General features: G+C 35.2%; 1 long non-coding RNA gene across 1 annotated transcript in view; it reads right to left on the bottom strand.

The window, feature by feature from the left end:
• Positions 1-1,001: 1,001 nt before the first annotated feature.
• LOC125692250 (uncharacterized) overlaps positions 1,002-10,088 on the bottom strand; it is a 45,589-nt gene continuing 36,502 nt past the window's right edge. The window contains exon 5 of the long non-coding RNA XR_007376542.1: positions 1,002-1,182. This is a non-coding gene — a long non-coding RNA (uncharacterized LOC125692250). The remainder of the gene's footprint in view (positions 1,183-10,088) is intronic.

The raw sequence follows: 10,088 nt of genomic DNA, 5'->3' as shown, positions 1-10,088 counted from the left end.
AATTTAACAGCAGCACAGACACTTGCAAAGGCCTTAGAACTGCTCCTGCAATAAAATATCTTAAAAAAAGAAAAAATTAAAAAGACATAAAAGCAATTGCTTCCACATAATGAGATTATAATGTGAAATTATGAAAAATGAATAAAACCACTTATTTTTACTCCTTTGAAATTAACCAAACATAGCTCAGTCATGAATATTCGACAGTGATGTGATCCATCCATCTTCTTGAACATAAAGATCTTTTTCTTATAGCATCATTTCAAATCTCCAAGGAAGTCAATGAATGCTTGTGTCCCATTAATTTGAAATAAAATGGGGTGGGCAGCTTGCTAGCTCCTAACAAGATATATGTTAAATATACTTGGCTATCAAAGACCTAAACTCAGCATTCACAATTTAAGGATGAATAAGGAGTCCCACGAGAAGAGAGGCATTGCTTTTCCTGATGTTCAATTCATTTCTTGGTTACTTTGCTTAATTATCTGTTTGAACTGTTTTCAATAATCTATCAACAGTAGGATTACAGCACTTCACAGCTCACATTCACATGATTATGAGAACCTTTTATTCTTATAAAGAAGATAATATTTGATAATCAACGTCTCTTTTTCAGAGCTATCACTGACCTGTTGATTCTCAAATTTACTCTGTTGGATTTGAGTTGCCAGAAGTTTTGAAGTAGAACATCTTTTGGAAAAAGTTGTGCCAAAAGGCTTCGAAACTCTTAAATGAGATTCTTGTCATTTTCAAATTAGACAAAGATGTGAGAAACCAGATCAACGTGGGTTTTTAAACACAAAAACTCAGACTGTGATAGACGGGATTTCCTTGTAAGATAATATTTCTATCCCACTTTACTAATGTTCAAAAGCATTTTGAACCGTACACAAACTTCTTCACATCTCTAGATGTCTCCTCTTCTCCACCCACTTCCCATCAGTGTTATATATCAGTTCTATATACTCAACCACAGAAATACACAACTTACTGCAACAGCTGTGAACCACCAATTCAATTCTGCTGTTCGTCCACACGGACAATTTCTTTACTTTTTCTTTTCGTGCTGACCATAGGTATCCAATAAATGACCCTTGAAACCTGGAAAGGTTTGAAACAGCTAGTCCAGCTCTTTGAAAATCATTTCTTGTGATCAGTGTTCATTGGGGGACGGTTGTAACTCTGAAAGTAAGAAAATGTAGCCAAATCAAAACATACAGTCATTGTGCAAAATATATTTTACTTTACTAACATAGATCTGAATCAACTAAATTTATAACCAAGCATGCAGAGACTGTTAGTTCACAGGTCATTTAGTTTTTGACTTCTTACTTCCTGCTGCAGTCAACAAGTGTATAGAATTTCACGTTATTTACAAAAGCCACACATGATAGGTCAGAATGCCTGGCTCACAGAAGTTCCCGAACCATCCCATTTTTCAGGGGTGAAATGTATAAAGAGGAGAAGAGGCTAGTATACACAAGTAGACAGCTACTGAGCTGAAAAAGGAACTCTGCTATAATAGCAACAGAGGTTAAATACATCTGGTTGCAACACTACAATTCTACTAAATATACAGTATTCTCACCTAGAGTATTCAAAATATTTAAAATATAGAGTACTTAAAAAAAAAAAAAAAAAAAAAAAAGTCAAAAGACTTCATAAGACTTCATTTAGTGGTCTGATGTTATTAGCTACAGAAACCAGCAAATGAAAGAGGAAAATCAGTTAGAGCCTTTTGTTCATTAATCATACCAAATTTACATCTATTTTTTTCCTGCTTGCATTTGATTTAGACCTGGAATCTCAACTGGGATTTTCAGTTTACGTTTTCATTAAAATATAAATAACAATTCTGCAAAAGCAATCTCAATGAAGAGAGAGACAAAAAAAAAAAAAAAAAACACAACATTTTATGACTTTCAAATGTAGTTACACTACACATTACAGATTTTTTAGGCCATTGAAAAAACTTTGGCAAAATTATAATGTACATTTCCCAATTTTCAAAAGACACTATGGTTTTCCAGTTTCTGGCAGTTAGGTTACTAAATATGTCATTATTGGAATATTTTCACACCATTGCTGTTTTATGGCCACCAATTTTGATTTCATGTTTCTTTTTTTTTTTTTTTTTTTTCCCCCAGTTTTTTCAATCTTGCTCATCCTCACTGGCTTCCTGCCCCCTTTTCCTGATTTCTTACTATTAGGGATGCAACATTCTTGATCTAAGAAGAAGTGGTGTTTAAGTATCAACCAGCTCTCATACGTTGCCTTATCTTCTAGTGCTCTAGCTCATGAGATACCTCCAAGTAGGTCTTCGAAGAAGTCCAAACTGGTTCTCCTGAAGACCAGGGTAACAGTCCTACTTAATGCCTTCCTTCTTCCACTCAAGATCTTGAACTCCACCATCTCATGAACACTGTATCCTCCAACCTTCACATCCCTGGCCTGTCCATCCTTGTTAGCAAAAACTAGGTCAAGCCACACATCCCTCCTCATGGGCTCTTCCACCACCTGTGTGTTCCTGGCCAACAAATATCAGGATGATTCAAGTCCCCCATAAGAACCAGCGGCCAGGATCCTGAGGCTACTTCCAGCTGCTTGTAGAAGGCCTCATCAAATTAATTCTTCTAATCAGGTGGCCTGTAGTACACATCCACAACAGCATCTTAATTCTTACTCACAAGCTTTCCACTTGCTTATTGTTCACCTCCAGGTAGAGCTTGATGCATTCTAGTTGCTCTGTCACATAAAAATCAGCTTCAACACCTCATCTCATCAGCCTATCTTTCCTAAAAAGTATGTAGCCATCCATGACAGCGTTCCAGTCGTATGACCTGTCCCACCATGTCCCCACAGTCACAGTGAGATCATGATCCTGTAATTGCACACAGATCTCTAGTTCTTTCTGCTTATTTCCCGTGCTGTTTGCATTGGTATACAGACACCCAGATAATCTCTGCATGTTTCAAGGTTTCAGCTGGGCTATTGGCAACGTTATCTTCTCTGAAGAATCCTCACAAGGTTCTGCTGGACGACTGAGAGTTTTCCCCCACATTTTCCTAAAATAACAGTATTCCCTGGCTGTTCCCTGAATCATCACTGTTTTTCCAGATTAAACAATTAATTGATTGGGCCTTTCTGCTGTGTTACTTCATCTAAAATCCTGAAAGCTAACCCATTATTGTTCCTACTTCAAAGCTGGAATCCCTTATCCCTCTAGTTGCTGTGCAAGTTCAACTTTGGATATTTTAAGGCCCTCCTGGATAATTTTTGAGTTGTCAGCTATATATAAAATTTTGTGGGAAATCATACTGTATTTAAAGTGCTAAAATTGGTGAAGTTTCCTACATCTACAAAACAATCTCTAAAAGACTAATTCACAATATAAAACTTACACTGTGAATTTATAGTCAGAACTATGACATTCAAGGATCAGCTGAAAAGAAATAGCTATTTGTTCTAAATTTCTGATATTACAATTATAACAATTAAAAATTATTTTCTAAAACCGTGACTAATTTATAAAGATATACTAGCATGTCCTCTTATTTGGAAAGGAAAACTGTATAACAGCTTCAAAAAAGAAAAAAATACATGACACTGAACGTCTGACAACCACATGAAGTAAAGTACGTGGCTTATCTGAAGAATGAGAGAATAGATGTTTGCTTTATCTAACTAAGCAACCAAGCTCATCTGCAAGACTAAGGACCAAGCCACAGCCTCTTGACAGGAAGTTTAGCCAAAAAGCAAAAGACAGAATGTCTCTTAATTACCAGTGTTTGCTATATGAAGAACCAGACTAAGTAGCAGATTTAATTTAATTGACATAAACCTAGTGATCATTACCTATATTTCTTTTATGTGCATTGATATGGTATTTTTATAAAAAAAAAAAAATAAAAATAGATGCTTATTAACTACATGTAGAGGAATTCAAATGGATATCCTTTTTTGGTGAGTGCCAAACGATAAGGGCTGAGTAGCCTGAATGCTTCAATAGGTGGAGGTAGGAGGGTTGCTGGCATCGCTATCGGTGCCCTAGCACTCAGCTGAACTCCCAGCCTTACCACAGAAAGAAGCAGAAATGCTTCTCTGAACAGACATATTTCCTGACTAAAATCAGGAAGCTAACCTTGGTCAACTGTCCATTGAGATGTATACAGAATCTTCAGATTTCATGGAGATTCTTATATGTGTCTCTGATTACTGGACATTCTGATTTTTAAAACTGTAGTAATTAAAAGTGAAGTGCTTCAGAATTAAGGCAAATTGCTATGAAAAGAACCATTTCAGTCACTCAAAAATACCAAAACTTATGCTCCAGGATAGTAAATCGTCAGTTGGTTTAAAGCCAAATTTAGGTGGACAAATCTTTCACAGTTTAAGACTCATCTCACATATTTTTAGCATATTTAAGAAAAGGAAAATTCAAGCAATGACAAGAGCTTTAAATGCATTAGTAGTGAATATGCTCATGGGTCTTGTGAATGAGATAAGTGAATTTTGGTCAGTGAAACTGCATTTCATTTTGCATATAGTAATAAAAATTACAGGCAAGAAATATAGCCGGCATTCTCATTCTTTCTCATTGTAAGAGTACTTTAGATACAATAAGTTTTGCAAACCGTCTTCTTCTGTTCTTAACTCTCTTTTTAATAGTTTACTGATGCATATTAGAATTTAATTATACCAATTAGTAGTGCTACATCACACATATGATGTAGCTTCAGTTAGGAGTAACCTAATATATATTAGTATAGTTTAGGTTTGTAATTAAAGTTCTTAGAGAAGTGCAAAAATGAACATTATGATTATAAAACATTAAGACAACCTTGACGGCACTGAAATTGAGTATTTTAAAATGACCCTATAAATCAGTCTTAAAATAACTTTCTATATCTGGAATGACTATTGCACTCTCTGCTTCTCAGAGTTGCATAAGTTGTTGCTATCTCCGTTGACATAGCCTTTTTTTTTTTTTTTTTTTTTTACATTTATTATATTCTTCTCTAATTCATGTTTCTTGATTGAATTGAGCCCCTTTAAAGATATCTGTCAAGTTTCAATTTTATTGAGAGTCTTTTTAGAGGCTTTTTGCAATTCCTTTCATCTCCTTCTTAGACATTAAGTGTAGTGAATCTACTAAATCAAGACAATCTTATCTTGATAAAGCTCTGTTTTGGGATTAAAAGCAGAAGTCTAATTCTTCTATGTCTACAGCTTCTTCACAGCAACATTTCATAGAATCCGCTTCTACAATGCTCTGTGGTGGAGTGGTTTTGTAATTTTTTTCTCTTGGCCCAGGCAAGAGGAGTGACAGCAAAAGACAATTCTTAAGATTGCTAATAGTGCTTCTCTTGAGATAGCAAGTGAAATTATTTTATATAAAGTCACTGTCCGTTCCAAAATAACATTTGTTAAGTGATGATTGATCAAGATTTTTGCTCACTTGATTTGACAACAGCATTTAGAGAAACTATTCTTGTTGTAGTAGTAATTAAAAATAAATTTTAAAAAGTAAAAAGATAAATTGTTTACTTTATTGCTGTGCCTCCGGCATGGGTTTAAAAATCAAAATCAAGTGATAAACTAAAAGAGCACTGCTAAACATTCTACTTCCTGAGTAGCTGTAAGTGATACTGGACTGGGACTGATGGCACAGTGTTCTCAGCCTCCGCTGTCACCAAGTACATGACAAAAAACATTAGCATGCATGAAGGCATCACTGTAGTAAGAAACTAAGCTCGAAAACAATGTTTCATACAGAATGTGACATCCAAAACGGCCAACTTGGACTTCTTCATGAGTGATGCTAGATATCTGGATACTAGGGAGTTTACCAATGCACTGTATATATCTGTGGCTAAACAGTACTCTCATAAAAACGTACCTCACAATGTAGAGGTTACATGAGGAACCTTAAATTTCTTCCTCCTACCTTACAGGCTCTTCTGTCTCCTCTGTTTCACAAGTTCTCCTTATCTCCATCAATCATAAATTAGGTTTGGGAGAGAACTGCAATCAAAGTATCAGAAGTGCAAAAAGGCATTCCTGCAGTACGAGGCACAATATGGAAAAGATCATGATCTATATTTCCACAACAACAACAAAAATATCCAGGATGATGCACTGTAATCCTTTTAGCCAATGTAGGAGCTGCAAGCTTTTTAATTGCAAACTGTTTTTGTGCTTCACAGTTAAGATGTGCTTCTTAATTATGATACAATTTAAGTTTTGTAACTTAGATCTTGCATTATAAGCATATTAAATTGCCATGATGGGCTACAGTTTATCATGATCATTAAAAATGAGATGTTCACACTGTGGCCATTCATTAATCATAGTCAGAAGTATAAGAAATAAATGGGGTGTAGTGCATCTTGGGAATCTATGAAAGATAATTAAATTGAATTGCCAGAAAAATAAGACAGAATAATACGTACAAAAGAAAACCAAAAACTGATAAATGCTATAAACCCTATCAAATACTATGTTGAAGTATTTTATCTGTCATCATTGTCCCTTTCCTTCCCCCCATACCCATAACTAGATATGTTGCTCCAAAATTAATGCCTCGTATTTATTTCCTTGGAAATTACAACCGGTGCAAAGACACAGTAACGCTATTCGAAAGAGCAAGTTCTCAGCTGCAAACCACTATTTCTAAACTAAGTTACCACCAGTAGCTTTGAGTTCTCACCAGAAATAAATAAAAGCCTGTGTGGCACACTTGTAAAAATCTGCACATGTAGAGGTGATTCACTGTTGCTGTTGCCACTGCTGAAATACACCCCCCACTGCCTCGCTGTGCTCACATCCACTGTTTGGTCTCTAGAAATGTTTAGTAAGAATCATTGAATGCCAGTAAGTGTAATTTTTCCCACATGAAAGAATCTAAGGACACCCCCCCCTTTGCTTCCTACGCACTACCATGTCAGACACTATTTTTTAAGACTACCCCTCTGCTGCCATCTGTCACACAACAACAAAATGTAACAGTATCAGTGGGAAGGTTCAACCTCTGCTGCCATTCCATCAATGTCTGCCTCTGATGTCATAGGCCAACATAATAAAATAGGAGGCATTACTTCCAGAGCAGAACTTGTGCCTCATTAAAAACTTTCCCAGTAGAAGAATACCAACTAAGGTAACTAGCATTTTGCATGTAAACATTTTTATTTCTTTTTATGTGAAAGTTTTAACAATAGCTAGTTTTCTATAATAATTATAAATATAAATATTTGTGGCAAGTTCTGCAGTTTAATCAGTCTTCTGCTGAAAAATGAAGTAGGTTGGACATGAATACACTGAGATTGTAAGCTGGCAGAACACAACTAAATTTGCATGTCAGAACTTGATTAACTTTTAACTATACTATAAAAAGAGAGGGAAAAAATCCTATATAATACTGCGTAAGCCCATTGGAATGAAAGTACTGGAAAGGTTTCTTCTAAAGGTCCCAACCTCCTTCCCCTCTATTAATGGGACATGAAGAGAATTTAGATACCTAAAGACAGGTCTGTGGAAAGTCATACTGAAGACAGGATTTAGTCTGTTTTGGCTAAAAGACTACATCTTAAAAGTAAGACAAAAAAGCCAATTGTCTTAACAGTTTCAGATTGTGTCTGAAATAAAAAGAGATCCTGCCCAGAGATTATTGCTAAGACAGTCATTCCGATGTCTGAAGCAAAAATGTCAAGGACTTTAATATTTCTGTGCCCATTAAATAGACATTATTTTACAGAGGCATCTAAGGTCTGGTCAACAACCTGTTGATTACTTCTGTGATCTGACTGTCAGAAGAGAAAGCTATCAAAATGCAGCATTTGGTTTAAATATCTTCCTTGATTGTTTGTTCATTTATTTGCTTGTTATATTCTTGTTGGTTTGGAAAGTAAAGGCTGATACAAAAGGCTCCTTATTTCTCACAGAAAATGAGGAAAATAATAGATACTCAAACATTTTCTCATATTAAATAAATATGTTCCCATTTACAGAGAAGTATGATAATCCAATTTAAAACTTAAAAAGATATTACTTACTGTTGCTATGTACCTCTGTTTTCAAATACAGAACATGTTCTTAGATGATCTTTACTACTAAAATAAAGCATTTATAAAATAAAATCTTCCAATAACTTGAAAAAAGCAGGGCAGAAATGACCACTGGTTAAAAGGGACCCTCTTACAAATATTCCTTCCCTACGCGTATAAGTTTAGTCCATTTTGAATAAGTTTCTATGTTTTCCTCAAAGGCTGCCTGTGGAAAACAGGAAGAAGTAAAAGGACACGTAAACATATTGCTCTACGCTGAAAAGAAAATGGTATAATAAAACTTGCCACCTACATTGCAATTTTCTGTATGTGAGAAAAATGAATCAGCCTGTGCATACTTACTCACGCAATGCAAATTCACGGTATTGTTTAAGTATTGCTGAGTTTGCATGAAGCCAAATTGGAAGTACAAAAACATACCTCTTATTTATCTATCCTTAGAAACTCTATGTGCCAAGGCTCAACTTGCCACAGATGATCGTTTGAAATTATGAGAAAGCTAACAGATGTGCAGGATCCAAAAGTATGCATTCTATAAAGCATCCTCCAATGTACCAGTTTAAAAATGTTACTTTCACAAACAAAAAAAGGCATTCACCCTTCTAAAGATGTAATTATCTATTAAAGAGTTACTGAAACCTTGTTCTAGGGTCAGTGTTAAGTGGTGACAGGTATTGACAGCCAGTGTATGGGAAAAACATGTTTTTTGGATCAAGATTTTGTAGAATATATTTGATAGACAAAGAATCTCATTGCTAGCAGAAAGTAAAGCAGAGCTCATTCTGTAAAAGTACAAGGCATTTGGGGTATTTTTTTAAAAACGGTTTTTAAAAATTGTTAGAGGTCATGCTTTTGACCAATATAATTGAATGCAGTTACCTCTACTAGCAGAAGGCTTGCTTTAAAAGGCAATACAATACTGACAACGGGTGTGCACTATATTGTCGTTCCCTTTGAAAAAAGAAATTGCTCCACATTTATGTTAAAGAGGCATAGCACTGAAGTATATTTTTGTAGGTATTACTTAAGTATGGAAACAGGCTGTCTCCCACATGATGATGAAATACTTCTTTGAAAATACAGGGAAGACATTTGTCTTTTTGAATTGCACCCAATGCAAAGTGATGTCATGTAGAAATAAACAGAAGTGAGCATCAGCTACATTTCAGACATGAATACATGCTGTTCTGCAGCAACAGCTGTGCCTGAATGAAAAAGCTGATGAAAAAACATCCAGCGTTTGCAAAGAAAAAAAGTTATCACTCTTACAAAAATTGTTGGGGACCAGATGTTAAAAACCAGTGCAGTCTGTTCATTTCAGAAGAGAGTGCTGTAAAAAATGTTAATCAGGTGTTTTTATGTGGTTTAGGTTGCTCTACCTGACTGTTTTACGGACTCATGTTCTTCGTATTAAATTGTTGTACTGTAACCAAAATCAATGTGTTGCACATCCACACAGAAGTAATAGCTGTCAATATGGGACAAAATTAATAAATAAAGAAAGAAGGTGCTATGACATATATGTATTATGTCAGATATACAGACAACATACAAGGAAATATAAAATAAAGAGAAAAATTACAATCAGGAATCAATGTGATTTTTTCTTCCCACAGATTGGCAGCCAAGATTCCTTGAAAAGCATAGCAGAAGCTAACAGACCTGCTGGAAGAAGCTGCACACTTAACATTCTGATTAAGTGAAAATATGAGAAGTTCAATTTCACACCGTACAACTGTGTACCAACATGTGCACCAACATAACTCTTAGTTACATTAGTGACTTATACTTCGTAACTGCAAATACAACTCAGGGCAATCTCCTAAATTGCTAGATTGGAGAGCAAAGCAAACTGCTTGGCACACAAGGAACTCTCTTCTGTAATCGTTTCTCTTAAGAAGAAAAACACTTTGGGAAACTAACTTCTGGACCAGTGGCTTGTAATGAGATTCTTTTGGAAAAGAAGAAAGTGCCAGTTCACAATTTGGACAATAGCCTAAGAGTACAAAATTCATATTCACAAAA

This window comes from Lagopus muta, chromosome 4 (genome assembly GCF_023343835.1).
Source record: "Lagopus muta isolate bLagMut1 chromosome 4, bLagMut1 primary, whole genome shotgun sequence".
NCBI lineage: Eukaryota > Metazoa > Chordata > Aves > Galliformes > Phasianidae > Lagopus > Lagopus muta.
This window is presented reverse-complemented; position numbering and strand designations above follow the sequence as displayed.